At 44.2% G+C, this 18,334-nt stretch overlaps 1 long non-coding RNA gene across 1 annotated transcript in view; it reads left to right on the top strand.

The window, feature by feature from the left end:
* Positions 1 to 16,402: 16,402 nt before the first annotated feature.
* The window catches only part of LOC135057942 (uncharacterized), a 33,144-nt gene continuing 31,212 nt past the window's right edge, over positions 16,403 to 18,334 (top strand). Inside the window, exon 1 of the long non-coding RNA XR_010244479.1 lies at positions 16,403 to 16,501. This is a non-coding gene — a long non-coding RNA (uncharacterized LOC135057942). The remainder of the gene's footprint in view (positions 16,502 to 18,334) is intronic.

The following is an 18,334-nucleotide window of genomic DNA, read 5'->3' as shown; positions in this document are numbered from 1 at the left end:
CCTCCGTGACATGAAATTCACACTTCTCCAGCTTGGCATATAGGTGATTTTCACGTAATTTTTTTAGAACCTGATGCACCTGGGTAACATGTTGTTCTACAGAGTCAGAATAAATCAAAATATCGTCTAAGTAGACTACAACGAATTTTCCAAGAAATTCACGGAGCACATCGTTAATGAGATCCTGGAAAACTGCCGGAGCGTTAGACAGGCCGAATGGCATAACCAGATACTCATAGTGGCCTGACTGAGTACTGAATGCCGTTTTCCACTCATCCCCTGACTTGATTCTGATGAGGTTATATGCTCCTCTCAGGTCAATCTTAGAAAAAATCACAGCCGAACGTAGCTGATCAAAGAGGACAGAGATCAGTGGCAGAGGGTAAGTATTTTTTACTGAGATTTTATTCAAGGCTCTAAAGTCAATGCAGGGTCTGAGTGAACCATCCTTCTTCTCTACGAAGAAGAAGCCTGCACTTAAAGGGGATTTAGATGGCCTGATAAATCCTTTCCCTAGGCTTTCTTTAACATACTCATTCATGGCCACAGTTTCAGGTCCGGACAATGCATATAACCTTCCCTTAGGCAAAGTGGCACCAGGAATTAGCTCAATAGCACAATCATAAGGCCTATGGGGAGGCAGAATATCCGCATTGCCCTTGGAAAAAACATCAACAAAATCCTGGTATTCCACAGGAATGGGTGCGGGAATGGCAGCAGCTATTCTGATGGGAAGCGTAATACATTCCTTATTACAGATGGTACCCCATTGTGAGATCTCCCCCGACTGCCAATCAATGATGGGATTATGAAAGGCCAGCCAAGGGTGACCCAGAACCACTGGAACTGCTGGGCAATGGGTGAGGAAAAACTCAATTTTTTCAGAATGCAGAGCTCCTACCGAGAGTAGAACAGGAGGTGTACAGAGAGAAATAACCCCATTGGACAAGGGACTCCCATCTAAACCATGCATGGTGATACACCTACCCAAGGCTAACTGAGGAATACCTAAGGTCTTGGCCCATGTCAAATCCATAAAGTTCCCTGCAGCTCCACTGTCCACAAAAACAGAGACCGAGGAACAGAGGCTGCCAAAGGAAACTTTAGCTGGTACAAACAGTGAATTATTTGAGGAGATAAGCTGCAGACCAAAGTGAACCCCCTCACAATTCACTTGGTCGAGACGTTTCCCGACTTGTTCGGACAACTACGGGCAAAATGTCCCTTACCTCCACAGTATAAACAAAGACCAGAATTTTGCCTTCTGGTTCTTTCTTCAGAAGACAGTTTGGAGAGACCTATCTGCATAGGCTCCTCTATGTCCACAGGGATGGAAAAAACACAAGGAGTTGACCCGACAGATGCTCCTTTTTCAGCCCTCCGCTCTCTGAGCCGACGATCAATCTTAATAGAGAGCTCCATGAGTTTATCGAGAGTCTCAGGAGCGGGATACTGAAGGAGACTGTCTTTTATAGACTCAGATAAGCCGAGGCGAAACTGACTGCGCAGGGCTGGGTCATTCCATCCACAGTCGTTCGACCAACGGCGAAACTCCGTACAATAAATCTCTGCGGGATTCCTACCCTGTCTGAGAGCACGCAACTGACTCTCGGCGGATGCCTCTCTATCAGGGTCGTCATACAATAGCCCTAAAGACTTTAGAAAGGCGTCTACAGAAAATAAAGCCGGATCGTCTGTCTTTAAACCAAAAGCCCAGGTCTGAGGATCCCCCTGAAGCAGAGAAATAATAATTCCAACCCGCTGAGCCTCCGTACCTGAGGAGACTGGTCTCAAACGAAAATAAAGTTTACAAGACTCTTTAAAATTAAAAAACTGTTTTCTATCCCCAGAAAAACGGTCAGGCAGATGCATTTTTGGTTCAGGAATGACCCTCGGGGAAGTCCGTAACAGATCTTCCTGTGACCTCACCCGAAGAGACAGATCCTGAACCATCTGAGTAAGCTCTTGAATCTGGCTAACTAGAAGCTGGCCAGGATTTGGCCCGACACCGGTGGGATTCATGAGGCCGACAAATCTCCCAACTGAACAAGGGAAAAAATTAACTCCTGTTTAATTTTAAATTTAGTCTGGCCGGTGATAATGTTATGATTCCCGTACTCCAGACCAGAGGAGATCTTATGGCAGAGGTCTGAGTACTGGAAAGATATACTGGTTGTGGGAGCAGGAGAGCCTAGTAACCCCTGGCGCCCTAACTCCGTTGTCTCGCCCGTGTTATCAGAAATCCCCTGCGAGACTATGGTTGCTTGAGCCCATGGCAGCCGCGTTCGAAGGGCGGATTATGTCTGCCCAACCCCGATGCCCCCTCAGGTCTTAATGGGAGACAAAGGGAAATCCGAGACAGGGTGATAACAAGGGGCCCTCTGACTAAGCAACCAGGCCAGGGGTTACAAGCTAACTAACTAAACCAAAAAGTATGTGCGGACTAGCCGCCAGGGAAAAGGACAACCAAAGATCCACTGATCCGTAACTCCTATCCAGCACCGCTGGATACCAGAGTGGATCAGGGGAAGCGGAATCCTCCGCAAAAGCTCCAGAACACAAAGATACAAAATAATAAACAGTAAGCGGTCAAGCCGCAACACACGGCTACGCCGCGACTCACGAACACCACAGGATGTTAAAGGTGCTCGGTCAGACTCCAGGAACAGATGACAATTTCCGAGTACAGGATCACTGAGGACAGGAACAACCGGATTGAGCAGGACTGGAAACTCTCTGTAACCAACACAGGCAAACAGGAAGCTATCACCGGCGTCTGTGAGAAGTCCAAAGGGTGCTTATAACTGTGAGCTCCCCAATCAGGAGCCAGACTGGGTAATCACAAGTAATGCCGTGCAGCTTGCATGCTGCACGGCCAGCACACCATTATACAATTAGAAAAGACCCAGCAACGGGGAACGCGGCCCGAACGTGGCGTCCCCGTTGCTAGGGTCTGAGCGGCTCCGTGCGCCCGGCGTCTAGCGTTGCCAGGGAGCCGGCGGCTGTACGCGCACGGCGTCCCTGGTTGCTAGGCGCCGAGCCGCACCGACGAGCGGACCCCGGCGCCTAACAACAGGATCCTCATACAACAAATTGTAGAGACAGTATGCAATGTTCCTCTCAAGCTTTCATCTTTCTGCTTGTCTACTTTCCCTCAGTGGCATAGCCAGGTTGAGAGCAGGAGGGGAGCGAGTGCTGAAAATCTGTTAAAAATGATGTCTATACTGACCTTAATGTAAAAAATAAAACAAAACAGTAGCATGGCCACAAGCAGTGCCTGAACAATTTACAAGCTGATCAGGCTGCACTGCAGCTGAGGATTGTAAGAATTTATATCTCAAATTTCTCCCTCCTCTGCTGACCCATTATGGAGCACATCACCTGACCTGTAGCCAAGACGAGAGGCAGGTAGCATAATTTACATCTGCATCACCATCTGGATGGAACATAAGAAGTTAACTGTGTGTAAGGTAGCATTCTGTGGTGTATCTCTGTAGTCATTAACCCAGTAGAATTCCTGTAAACTGTAGTTCTAGTTTGGTAACTGTAGCTGTATGCTGAATGTGGATGGTGGAAGTATCATCAATGCCATCCAGTTGTTAAACAGTAAGTGTTTGTTATACAGGAAGTGCCTTTGTAGCCATTGTTCAGCATAACTACAGATAGTAAAGATACATTTCTGCAGATATCCAGAATCATGTGGTGACTTGCAAAGAGACCACTTAACATGGTGTCAGAAGTCTGGATGTGATGGCACAAGGTCTCAGATGCATAGATCTGATAGTTTCCAATTATGCTATTGCAGTCAAATCAGAAAAAGTACATGCATATACCCTACTCAACCTAGTTGGTGCTGAAGTTGCTGACAAAGCAGACTCATTTGTCTATTTAAAGGGGGACGATCAGGAAGATCCAGGAACACTAATAAAAACTTTGATGAAATATGCTTACCAGTGAAAATCTTATAATGGACAGACATGCTTTTTAATACAGCTGTGCAGAGTACCTCTGAGAGAATCCAGTCACATGTTGCCAGATTGAAACTACTAGCAAAAATATGTGATTATGGTGCATTAGGAAGTCAGCTCACTAGGGACAGGATTGTGTGCGGGACTTATAATGAAGTTATTGTGCATATTTGCATAGGAAGCAATTAACACTGGACACTGCTGTACACATATGCATGTAACATAAGCAATCCAATAAATGTACAATGGAGTAACATATGCAGCAACAAACATGCTGTGTGAATAACGGTGGTTGCCATTCCCATGAACGCCACAAATGTCCAGCATTTAATAAAAGCTGAAAAATGCTTGTGACAAAGAAAATAATTTTGCACACTAGTGTAGTTTTAAGCCTAAATCTGATGACAGACAACATTACATGGCACATTCCAGCAACCCAGCACACTAATTTCACACTGTAGATGCTCCACCAGAAATCATCCCAGACAATGGTCTCCACTGTGAGAGTATTGACTTCAGGACAGAAAATGGTGAAATATTTACCACTATAATTGACAAGGAGACAAATAATGGCATAAGCAAAATTTACACTAGCGCCATGTATAACATCATATCACATGAACTTCCCCAGCACACAAACCTCTTGCCTTTTCTGTGAATCTAATTAATTACAATGGCCAGGTAATCAGACCATGGGTATGGCCATGTAGCATCCACAAACTTCCCGCTGCTGTTTTATATAGTGGACAGCAAATGTAAAACAGCTCCTGGGTTTGCTGGAAAACATAAAACTGGGGTTAATAACTTTAAGTGCGGATGTGCATGTCTTTCAACAGGATAAACCAGCGTGAAAAGATTTTATTGCCCTGTTCATTTTAATACCATTGGGAATCTCCAAGTCACCTATAACAGCACAGCAGCGATCAGGTCTGAATTAGGCCCATTGAACCCATGGTTGCAGTGAAAAGGAAAACACTGATTGAAGCTTTGACTGGTAAGAAACCTGGCATAAATCACTTTAAAGTGTTTGGTTGCAAAGCTTATGTACATATTCCAAAAGAAAGAAGGCGCAAGTTGGACTGCAAATTACAAGGCTGTGTTTTTCTTGGATATTGGGGGTCATTCCGAGTTGATCGCTCACTAGCAGTTTTTAGCAGCCATGCAAACGCTATGCCGCCGCCCACTGGGAGTGTATTTTAGCTTAGCAGAAGTGTGAACGCATGTGCAGCCGAGTTCTGCAAAAACAGTTTGTGGAGTTTCTGAGTAGCTCTGAACCTACTCAGTGCTTGCGATCACTTCAGCCTATTCGTGTCTGGATTTGACGTCACACACCCACGTCACACACCCCAGCATTCGCAGCATTTGACGTCACACACCCCAGCATTCGCCCAGCCACGCCTGCATTTTCCCTGGCACGCTTGCGTTTTTCCGAACACTCCCTGAAAACGATCAGTTGCAACCCAGAAACGCCCACTTCATGTCAATCACTCTGCGGAAACCAGTGCGACTGAAATGCATCGCTAGACCCTGTGCAAAACTGCATCGTTCGTTGTGCCCGTACGTCGTGCGTGCGCATTGCGCCACATGCGCAGAACTGCTGGTTTTTAGCCTGATTGCTGCGCTGCGAACAAATGCAGCTAGCGATCAACTCGGAATGACCACCATTGTCTTGAGAGTAGTGGATATAGACTTTGGGACATTGCTAACAAAAAACTTGTATAAATCCTAAGATGTCATATTTCATAAGTCAAACTGTGAAGTGCCTGAGAAATAGGTAATGCTTAAACTACCTGTGAATAGCAATTCTTCTAATCAAAAGACATTGAATACAAGCTGTCTCTTAACTTTTAACTTTAAAGCAGACATTTTTTTCAAGGCAAAACCATGCCTTGTAAATGATTGGCGTTTTAATAAAACATCTGAGATCAGCCGGCATCACGCATTTCTGGCAAACTCTGACCCTATTACAAATGCCCCCATGTATTTAATAAAGAGAAAACTTGGATCAACCACAATGAAGTCACCCCCTTTTTGTCACCCACAATGAAGAAGTTAATTAAAGTTGGAAATCAGAGAGAGCTTACATATCTCCAGGACACAGGAGGCACGTGATAGCTTGTGAGTCTGGATTGTGTCTAAAATGTAACCATCGTATAGCAGATTTCTTCATTCAATTTTGGGCGTGTCATAAGATACAAATATTATGAGATAAGGTTGCACAGTTTATGTCTCCTATTATACATGTACCTATCTGCTAGGGCCCCTTTGCTATGCTCTGTTGTCATTTTGTACAATTTTGAACAAGCACAGACGTTATACCCTTTGTTACCCTCATAGTGATAATTGCCCAAAAAAATAATTTTAAAATCTAGCATAGTTTCTTCCCCACCATTCTTGGATACTCTTAAAGTAATGTTATTCCAGATATTGTATTTTGAATGAACAGCCACATTACGCGACATCAAAAAGGTATTAAACGCTATTATAAAAAGTTAGAAATATATATCGAAACATTGGACGCCTCTACTCAAGAGCAAATCATGAAATTATTTGAATCAGCAATATGATACCTATGTAGACACATTTTTTGAAATTGTCTTGGTAATATAATAATATTTATTTTGGTGGTTTAGTTTGACTCGAGTGAATGGGCGAGTCAGAGATCCGGACATGGAACCAGATGGGAGGATGGGCAATTGGGGAGACAGATAAAGAGGACCAGATAAGAAAAGCAGTCTACATATTTGTCCTAATTTAGAGACCATTATATTGTATATATTTCTTTTCTTTCCTTATTTTATAGTGTTTTTATTTTATTGATATTGCTTGAGTGCTATTTATTAATTTGCTATTTGGATGTTTTATTTGGTTGTCTTATTTGTGATAGAGATATGCATTATTGGAGAAACTAACTGATCGCAGTCCCACGTAATTTAAATTCCGCATCACAATGTATTGCCCTTTGTAAACTTCTTTATACTATGCTGGGACTTTCGCTATGATCTGTGACCCGATTGTAATGTAATTCTTTGTACTGTTTTCTTTGTATCAATAAAAGCAAAATTGTTTTGGAAAAAAAAAGTTGGAAAACAGGATAATAGATAAACTAAATCTTTCCATGATGTCATTCACACTATTTACTGAATCTGGGAGTTGTTCAATTTCACACTGTAACAGCCAATTTGTTATTACTGGAAAATGATTGTAGATTCATACTGATCAGATTTAAAAGGAATTACAAAACAAATGATGAAACATGAGATATTCTGGAATAATTCCCAGACTTCTTTATCTCTGTTGAATCTAAACACTGTAAAATGGAAGACAGAGGATTAGTGTGTGTGCATTTCAATAGTTATATATTTATGTGGGAGGTGGAGTGCTATATTTTATGTAAAAATATGTTATGCCCCAGTATTAATATGTACTGAACATTGTTCGTTATCCAAGCAAATTTTTTTTTTTGAGGTCTGAAGTTTTGGAAATCATAGCTCGTTTAGGTCTTTACCGAAACCTACAAACAAATGGCTTTATTGACCACATTTTGGACAATGCACTGTGGGCCTCATGAGTTGAACATAAACATATTTTGCATGGAAGCAATGTCACAAAAGAGAATTTACATCTCAAATATCTAATTTTTGCATGACATTAAATGAGTTATAGGGCAAAGTTTACAAAACAACAGTTTTACAAAGCTAGCGTTTTATGATAGTTTTCACAGTGTTTTAATAGATTTCCAATTTACAGTACTAGAGGCAAACCTGTTGGAAAATTTAAAATTAAATATTTAGAGGATATCCCCCCTAAAATTGATATTTTGGGGGTTCTTGCAAATATTATGCATCCCCCTATGGAGGGATAGCATCAGATAACTCCAATATCTGCCACGCTCCCTCCATTCTCATCTGCAAATGCAGCCACTGTAGGTAACAATAGGGGTTGCTACAGTAGCTGCTGGATTTACTCATACATCCAGAATTTTAGAACAATTTTTAAGGGTCGCCTCTTTTGTATTTGCACTATCAATCCTAGTTACGCCTCTGCATTGTTGTCCTGATTTATCCAATGTAAAAGATAGTAACCACCCAATTTATCAAGCAGCAGTTATGAAACCCTTGCCAACATCACCAAAATAAGTGGATGTGACAGATTAGATACTGCATCCCAAAAAGCATGCTGTTTAAGCAATCAAGCTCAGATGGTAGCGAATCACAAAACACTTATACTGTATATACAAGGGCAATCATTATCTACTAAGCAAGGAGGCAAAAACTGTAACATTAATACTGTATTTCTCATACGCAGACCAAGCATATCCCGGGTCAACTCAGGCTTTTCTCCCCTAGCCCACTCCACCCCCAGCTCTGTACCATCCTACCCACTACTCTGACTGATGCTTGCCATGTCCTCTCCCTCACCACCATCACCACTACATGGAACATATTGACATCTGTAGACTTTTGACAGGGTCACAATGTCGACATGTGAGATGGTCAACATTCTTAGAGGCCAACAGTTTGGGTAAGGCCGTGAAAATGGGAGGATTAGTGTTAGACTGCTGGAGGGTAGGATTAATGTACGGGCACTCGGGGGAGGTTTAGGGTTAAGTTGGGGGAACTGAGGTTAGGGTTAGGCAATAGGCATTATTGGAAGTATTAGAGGTTAGCGATACCACTGGAACAGCTGGAAGCCACCGTATGATGACTGCCAGATCTGGAAGACACCGCTGGAGCCGCCGAACCAGGCAAGTCACCCCCGGACCACCAGAGGTGCTTTGTTTAAATTCTAATCTTGTTGACAGATCAAGAATGGGATTAATTCTCAATTGTATGCAGAAACACATACAACAGCATATACAGTATTGGTGGTCGCCTATCTCCATCTTTATGCAAATGCACTACAAAGTCCATTGTGTATATCCATCTGAGATGCACACTTTCAGTGTATGTGCATAGTGTAATACCGATTAGTACATCCTTAGGTGCACCAGCGAAACTTGCACCAGCCCTAAATCAGATGTAGTATCTCTGCCTGACCATGACCTCCTATGCCTGCTGCAGTGAGTCTGTGAGCACAGTTACTTACATTGACACTCCAGCAACACTCCCATAACGGGATGGTATCGGGATTCCGGCGCTTGGGATGCCGCCAGTCAGAATACCGACCGCTGAATCCTAATGCACAGGTTCCCGACACCTACTAGGTAATTATGATAATCCTAATCCCTAACCTCCCTAAACCTCCTTACCTGCAGCCTGACATTAACCACACACACACAGCCTAACCCTCCCCGGTGGTGCTCAACCCCTATCCCCACAGCCTAAACCTAACTCTCCCTACTCCACAATCTAACCCTCCCAGTGGTGCCTAGATACAGCCCAACCCTAACCGTGCCCCTGCAACATAACCTTAACTCTTCCCGGGGGTGCCTAACTCTCCCCTTCCACGCAGACTAACCATAAAATCCACCTGCTGCCTAACCCTAACCAACACACCCACCCCCCTCAGCCTAAACCTAACTTTCTTTCCCCGCTGTCATTATTCCGAGCAGTGTCTGGATTCCAGCGTGGTATTCAGACTATCAGGATCCCATACGCCGGGATCCTGACTGGATCTCCCCATAACACGCCCACTGAATGAACCATTTATTGCGTGAATGTCTAGTCACCGCCCAGGAATGCTGTCACATTTCCACAACATTTCTGATACTGCCTCTCCTGATTTCAGTAGCCCTCTCTGCATACACACTGTGTAACACTTGCACCACAGCAGTGGCGTCAGAAGGTGGGTGCGGGGGGTGCGGCCCACCGAGGGGTGACACCAAAATGTCAGCTCCTGCTCAGTGACAGGAGCTGGGTGCTGCACTGTAATATTATGTGCAGCAACCCGGCTCCTGTCACCATGTTGAAGCCGGCACTGAAGAAATTCCAGTCTCTGGGGCCAGGCCGCATCTCCTGGACCACAGATCTGTCAAAAACAGGGGTAGGGACATGAAGCCATGCCCTCAACCCACGAAGCCATGCCTCTGTCCCACAAAGCCACTCACATTTTTCGACCAGCCGCCCTGGGTGTTTGAGAGGTGAATGACGCCTCTGCGCCACAGGAATATTAAAAATGTTTTCGTATACACAGTTGCAAAAGTCATTCAACTACGCGAACACTAGCATTGTGTATGGATAACGTGTGTCTCTGAATCAGGCACCATATGTGTACTGTGAGCTCTCACCGCCAGATTCTGCAGTTCTATAGCTTTTTTTCCAGGGTTTTTAACCAAACTGCTGGCCCCATCACTTTCTGGGTAAAATCAGTGGGGCAAGACATCGACTTGCTAATGTCTGTATTTACTATAGAGTGTCAACATGTATTTCATCAAGCGCACCAACTGCATTTACCATTGGGGTAAATCAATGCAATATATGTGTCGTATCCAATTATAAAAAGGTCCATTTTGGAAAAGGGTGTAGAGGACAGCGGATTTTTAAACTAAGTTTATTTAAAAAAGTGCATTTCAAGGAGTGAAACAGTGTAAAAGAAGAAAAGGCAGCGCTAACTAATTAAAACAGATGGATTGTCAAGAAAAAAAATCATAGATTTAATATATAGATGAGGTATAAAAACAATACACAATTTAAAAGGAATGTAAAAACATGAAAGAGCTCCTAGTCACCATGAAATATCAATTATAGGAAACCATGCCTGTTCCTATTAAATGGACACTAGACTTATGGCAAATGAAGGCGGACAATTCATACTTCTTAGGACTGGCAGCACAGTCCCAGGAAAGGTTAATACCACACCGTTGGAGGAAAAAGTCCCATATGATCAGAAGTTCAGACTGGATGAGATCATCCATCATCCATGATCATCCATCAGACTGGATGAGATACATTTTATATACATATACTACTAACAGGACCTGTCATATCCTGGGTCACAATGGTCAGCCCCCTCCTGACTCCGTACAGCCCCCACTCCGCCGCTGCCCCATTCCCATTTTTTTCCACTCTGCCCCAATTCTTACTGTATTTAAGGCGGTCCAGCAGGTCCTCCTCCTCTCCTGTAGCTGCTAGGCTAGAGTCTGTCCGGTCTCCCTAGCAGTCGCAGCCATTAAATGGGCAGTATGCGCTATGGCTAATACTCTGTGTGCATGTTAGAGACCGGAAGACCTTAGTAAATTATGTATATATACTAGCTCAACAAACCCTGCTCCACTGTACCGGGCAATATAGTTACAATACCTATACAGATGTTGGATTCCTCGGGAAAAAGCTCCTGTTTGATTAATATATTTAATACAGAGTGCTGCAATCTTTTGTTTATTGCGAAAAGGGGTTTTACAGCTGTATTCTAGACTAGTACTTAACAAAATAACAAGATACTGTAATTGGGCTTCAGCATACACATAAAAATCCTTTGTGTTACACCAAAGTTATCATGGACTTTAATATTGTCTGCAGGACATTATTACAAAGTAAACAGTTTCTGAATTTAAATACTGTATCTGTCTACTTGATAATAAAAAGAAGATTACATGCTGAGAATTGTTCATATACTGTATGTACAGTGTACTAAAGTGATTCTGCATGGATTGATTATATTATTGATTGAGATACCTTTCTAATTGTGTTAGAAATGTGCCATACTTCATGTGTAATGACCTGAAATTCATATAATATATGTCTAGATGTTCTCAAACTAGGTGGAATATGCAGTGGTGGACTGGGCAAGGGGTACATAGTGCCACTTGCGCCCCAGGCCGGTACACTTTTAGTGGTAAAAGGGCTGCCCACAGCCATTCTCTGCATATATGTGGCTGGCTGGCTGTGGGAGACTGTCAGAGTGGCAGTTGCTGTGGGCTGCGGCAGCTTCCGGCCGCTCTCACAGTCATACTATTGAAGCAGCTGGGTAGCTCCGCCTCCCTATGCTCCTCAGCTCAGTATGACAGCAGGCAGCATGACTGATTGCCAGAAGAGCAGCTTGGGTGCGCGCCAAGAGCAGCTTTGATGGCCATTAAAGGGGAGGGTGAATGCTGTGAGGATTATTGTGAAGGGGTTAGTGGGAGTGTTGTGAGATGGAGATTGAATGTACTGGGGAGGGGGGTGCTGTGGGGTGGTTTTGCCTTGTAAATGATTGCTGCCTTTAAAATGCAGCCATTCTCAGCCAATATCCCGGACCTCTGACAAACTCGGACCCTTTTACATATACCCCTAGATGCACAGGGCACACACAGGAGTGCCACGGGGTTGTGGTCCAGTACCAAATCAAATGGTTATGGTCATGTGATAGGAGAAACCAGTGGTGCGGGGTTCCAATCATAAAATACATGGACAAACAGGAGCACAGCACTGTCTACTATCACATAACTGGACCTAAGGAAGACTGGTAGATACAATTTACTTAATTTAATAAGTTTTGCTCCACTTCATAATAAGAAACTTTTGGCGTAGGGGTGCTGTGGAGAAACTGCTGATAGTCTAAAGCGCCATGATTCAAAAAAGTTTGCAAACCACTGGTGTATATATTTGTATTAGACTATGTTTAAGTAGCCTGAATCCATTATTTCCTGAATCCATTATTTCCCATCCCTACAAGTACATTAACCAATTCCTATTCCAAGCTATGCAATAAACCGTGTTATTCTTTTATACAAAGCCCTCTCTGCCTTTCCTTTGTAAGGTCTAGGGAATCTTGCATCTTCCAGGGCATGGAATAGGGAAGATCTGCTGCTGAAGGAAGATTCCCCCACCAAGGGAACTCCAACCTGTGCCTGCATCACATTATTTACACTTTTACCACCCCTTGGTATTACACATGCTTAGCTAAACCACTGAGAGTTATTTACTAACTTTTCCCAATGGGGCAACTCTGTGCTAAAATCATATCAACTAATCAGACATGAGCTATTTTCTGAATAGTTCATAATAAGAAAACAAATTTGTGGTAGGTATTTCAGAATCTACCAGTGACTAAACCTAGGCTATCACCTTGGGATTTAATCAATATACAGTATATTCCTAAACCCACATCTGCAGCATGCTACTTAAACCTTACTGTTCCCATGTATTATGCCCTCTTCCCCATCCCACCACACCATTATTTCAAAATTACCCCCAAATTCTGTGATTTTAACTGTTTCTATGTTTTTTTTAAAAATCATCCAGATCCAAAACCAAAACCAGAAAGGGTGGTTTTGGCAAAACCAATCCAGATCCAAAACACGAGCATGGAACCAAAACCAAAACACAAAACACGAAAAGTGTCCACTGCACATCTCTAGTTTTATGTCTCCTGGTGTGTTTACTCTGATGCATACGTTTGTGTCATCTGCAAAAAGGCATACTTTACCTTCAATACCATTAGCAATGTCACCAATGAAGGTATTAAAAAGCACAGGTCCAAGTACAGATCCCTGGTGTACTCCACTGGTAACATTTCCCTTCTTTGAATGTACCCCATTTACTACAACTTTCTGTTTTGTATCCTGCAGCCAAGACCTTATCCGTTCAAACATCTTAGTATCCAGTCCCATGCTTTTAAGTTTATTTAGCTGTCTGTAATGTGGGACAGTGTCAAATGCCTTACTAAAGTCTAGATAAGCTATATACATGGCACCCCTTTATCTATTACCTTAGTCACCCAGTGAAAAAAGTCAATAAGGTTTGTTTGACATGATCTCCCACCAGCACATCCATGCAGTTTGGGATCCTGTAAATTGCTGGATTTGAGATAATCTTTAACGCTTTATTTTTTTGAGTGTTTCCATCAATTCCCCTACTACTGATATAAGGCTCACTGGTTGGTAGTTGCATGCATCTTCTTTGCATCCACTATTGTGCAGTGGGACTACATTCGCTCTTTTCCAATCCCCTGGAGTTACTCCTGTAGCTAGTGACTAATTATGTTAATGGTGCTACAAACACCCCTTTAAGCTCTTTTAGTATGCTTCTATGTATCGCATTTGGCCCCATTGATTTATCCACTTTCAGCTTTCAGAGTTCTGTTAGGACCTTCCCCTCTGTAAATGTACTTGTTTCATTTTTCTGAATATCCCTGCAACTTAACTGAGGCCCCTTCTTCTCTCTTTAGTAGTAAATACTGAGCAAAAATAATGAGATATATATATATATATATATATATATATATATATATATTATATGATCATTATAGATATTATTGCTAAGAATTCCATGCCCGCAAGTAGTTGCCAGAAACTGTATGATTACAGTTGTCAAGATGTAGAAAAGCAATTACCAGCAATAAACTGAAATTATTATAGTGTACATACATTGTAATTCATAAATCTTGCAACTACTGGGCATTGGTGTAAGTAAAGTAAAAAGTATCAATAATCAAGATACAATTACAGCAAAGAGAAAAACATATAGTTTCCATCATCACTGGACTCCTCACTTGCCAACAGGGCTAGACTAGGACAAAAAAATAGGCCTTGGCACTTAAAGCACACAGGCCCACCTTGTTGTCAGCATCTGGCTCCTTCCATAGGCTTCTCCCCTTACTATTACTCACTCTTCCTACAGTATTTCTAACATTAATAACATTAAAGTATACATCATTCTTTGTATTAAAATACACACAGCAGAGCGCATCCTGCAGGTAATTCAAACACGTCCCATAGTCAGATATTTGGTATTTGGTTGGTTCTGTTAGGTAAAGCTGACACTTTATTGGTGTAGGTCACACACAAAGAAAAGGGAAGGCATTTTCCAAGTTGACCTAGCCATACCTGCATCTGGGGATACCCACGCCCTTGTTTTACACCCACTGCCGGTGGCTAGCGGTCCTGGTACTTCCGGTTACCGATGTTCATGCATGCTGCCTTCCCTGATAGTAGATAAACTACTGGTCCTCTAACATCTGCCACAATTGTCTCCTTTGAATCAGAATCAGCTTTATTGGCCAGGTATACTTGCGTATACTAGGAATTTGTCTTTGGTTTGCTATACAACAGCCAAGTAGGTAACAGATAAGCGGGGGGGGGGGGGGGGCGACGTAAAGTCGGACAGATAGGTATACCGTAGGGCAGGGTTGGGGAACCTCCGGCCCGCGGGCCGTATAGGGCCCGTAAAGCCAACTGATCCGGCCCGGCCACCCGCTGCTGTGTGTGACAGGGGAGGAGAGCGCAGCGTGCGCCTCTCCTGCCCCTTTGAGCTCAGTCCGGCCGTGGCAGCGTGTGTCATCTGCAGGGAGGAGAGCGCAGCTACAGTATGTCCACTGTCCAGCGGCAGCGTGTAGGATCTCAAACCAGCCGCCGGTTCGTGAGCCAATCAGAGCTCGCGGACCGGCAGCCAATCAGGAGCCGTGCTGCCGGTCTGTGAGTTCTTATTGGCTTACGAACTGGCGGCTGGTTTGAGATCCTACACGCCGCCGCTGGACAGTGGACATAGCTGCGCTCTCCTCCCTACAGATGACACGCGGTGGCATATCTGTATCTGGCACTGTGGGGACATATATGTATCTGGCACTGTGGGGACATATATGTATCTGGCACTGTGGGGACATATATGTATCTGGCACTGTGGGGACATGTGTGTACCTGGCACTGTGGTGGCATATCTGTATCTGGCACTGTGGTGGCATATCTGTATCTGGCACTGTGGGGACATATCTGTATCTGGCACTGTGGGGACATGTGTGTACCTGGCACTATTTGGGCATATCTGTATCTGGCACTGTGGTGGCATATCTGTATCTGGCACTGTGGGGACATATCTGTATCTGGCACTGTGGGGACATGTGTGTACCTGGCACTATTTGGGCATATCTGTATCTGGCACTGTGGTGGCATATCTGTATCTGGCACTGTGGGGACATGTGTGTACCCCTCACTATGGGGGGCATATCTGTATCTGGCACTGTGGTGGCATATCTGTATCTGGCACTGTGGTGGCATATCTGTATCTGGCACTGTGGTGGCATATCTGTAGCTGGCACTGTGGGGGCATATCTGTATCTGGCACTGTGGCGGCATATGTGTATCTGGTGGTGCACTACTGGCGGCATATGTGTATCTGGCACTGTGGCGGCATAGGTGTATCTGACACTGTGGCAGCATATGTGTATCTGGCGGTGCACTACTGGCGGCATATGTGTATCTGGCACTGTGGCGGCATATGTGTATCTGGCAGTGCACTACTGGGGGCATATCTACTGGGGCATAACTACTAGGGGCAGGCTAATTTTAAGTTGATAATTTTTGTATGGCCCCCGAAGGATTTTATAAATGTCTAAATGGCCCTTGGTAGAAAAAAGGTTCCCCACCCCTGCCGTAGGGACACAAGATGCTCTAAAGCAGAGGTAGACAACCCCGGTCCTCGAGAGCTACCAGCAGTGTACCTTTTCCAGGTCTCCTCTTTTAAAATGTGACAGTTAGTAATAACTGCACATGTGCACCTGCCAGGTGAACTAGAAAACATGAACTGTTTGTAGCTCTCGAGGACCAGGGTTGGCTACCACTGCTCTAAAGTTTTCATGCCCACAGACATCAGTGCTATCGGACTGCAGTCGTTCAGGTTCGTGATAGAGGGTTTCTTGGGGACCGGGCCGATAGTGGACCTTTTGAGGCAGGAAGGGACTTTCTGTAGCACCAGCGATTTGTTGAAGATCTTGGTGAATATGGGGGCGAGCTGACCCGCACATACTCTCAGGGCAGATGGTGACACTCCGACAGGACCCGGAGCTTTCCTAGGTTTTGCCCAGGAAAGCTCCGGGTCAAACCCAGGAGCTCCTAGTGAAACCCAGGAGCAGTGTTTGGACACACAGATGTCAGTGTGTCCAAACAACTTGCTAATGTCATTGACAACTGCACTGCATGCACTGCCATCCTGTGTGCTGTCGGCTGTCATTAGGGAGTCTATTTACTATGTCTTAGAGAAAGATAAAGTGAATGGAGAAAAAGTACCAACCAAACAGCTCCTGTTATTTTCTAAACACAGCCTGTAACATCGCAGTTAGGAGCTGATTAGCTGGTACTTTATGTCTGTCTACTTTCTCTCTCTCCAAGGCTTGGTAAATAGCCCCCATGGTCCCTGGTTCCTGTTTGCTCCTCCCAGTTCCACTCAGACTGCACACTGAGTCACAGACAGAGATGGTTGTGGCATCATTAGCATACTCCAGTGGTGCGGGGTACAGAGTAGGCACACTTTAACTTATGAGAAGTAGTGATGTGCACCGGACATTTTTCGGGTTTTGTGTTTTGGTTTTGGATTCGGTTCCGCGGCCGTGTTTTGGATTCGGACACGTTTTGGCAAAACCTCACGGAAAAATTTTTGTCGGATTCGGGTGTGTTTTGGATTCGGGTGTTTTTTTCAAAAAACCCTAAAAAACAGCTTAAATCATAGAATTTGGGGGTCATTTTGATCCCATAGTATTATTAACCTCAATTACCATAATTTCCACTCATTTCCAGTCTATTCTGAACACCTCACACCTCACAATATTATTTTTAGTCCTACAATTTGCACCGAGGTCGCTGGATGGCTAAGCTAAGCGACACAAGTGGCCGACACAAACACCTGGCCCATCTAGGAGTGGCACTGCAGTGTCAGGCAGGACGGCACTTCAAAAAAATTGTCCCCAAACAGCACATGATGCAAAGAAAAAAAGAGGCGCACCAAGGTCGCTGTGTGACTAAGCTAAGCAACACAAGTGGCCGACACAAACACCTGGCCCATCTAGGAGTGGCACTGCAGTGCCAGGCAGGATGGCACTTCAAAAAAATTGTCCCTAAACAGCACATGATGCAAAGAAAAAAAGAGGCGCACCAAGGTCGCTGTGTGACTAAGCTAAGCAACACAAGTGGCCGACACAAACACCTGGCCCATCTAGGAGTGGCACAGCAGTGTCAGGCAGGATGGCACTTCAAAAAAATAGTCCCCAAACAGCACATGATGCAAAGAAAAAAAGAGGCGCACCAAGGTCGCTGGATGGCTAAGCTAAGCGACACCATTGGCCGACACAAACACCTGGCCCATCTAGGAGTGGCACTGCAGTGTCAGGCAGGATGGCACTTCAAAAAAATTGTCCCCAAACAGCACATGATGCAAAGAAAAATAGAGGCGCACCAAGGTCGCTGTGTGACTAAGCTAAGCGAAACAAGTGGCCGACACAAACACCTGGCCCATCTAGGAGTGGCACTGCAGTGTCAGACAGGATGGCACTTCAAAAAAATTGTCCCCAAACAGCACATGATGCAAAGAAAAATGAAAGAAAAAAGAGGCGCAAGATGGAATTGTCCTCCCACCCACCCTTATGTTGTATAAACAGGACATGCACACTTTAACGAACCCATCATTTCAGCGACAGGGTCTGCCACACGACTGTGACTGAAATGACTGGTTGGTTTG

Source organism: Pseudophryne corroboree, chromosome 3, assembly GCF_028390025.1.
Source record: "Pseudophryne corroboree isolate aPseCor3 chromosome 3, aPseCor3.hap2, whole genome shotgun sequence".
NCBI classification, from domain to species: Eukaryota; Metazoa; Chordata; class Amphibia; order Anura; family Myobatrachidae; genus Pseudophryne; species Pseudophryne corroboree.
This window is presented reverse-complemented; position numbering and strand designations above follow the sequence as displayed.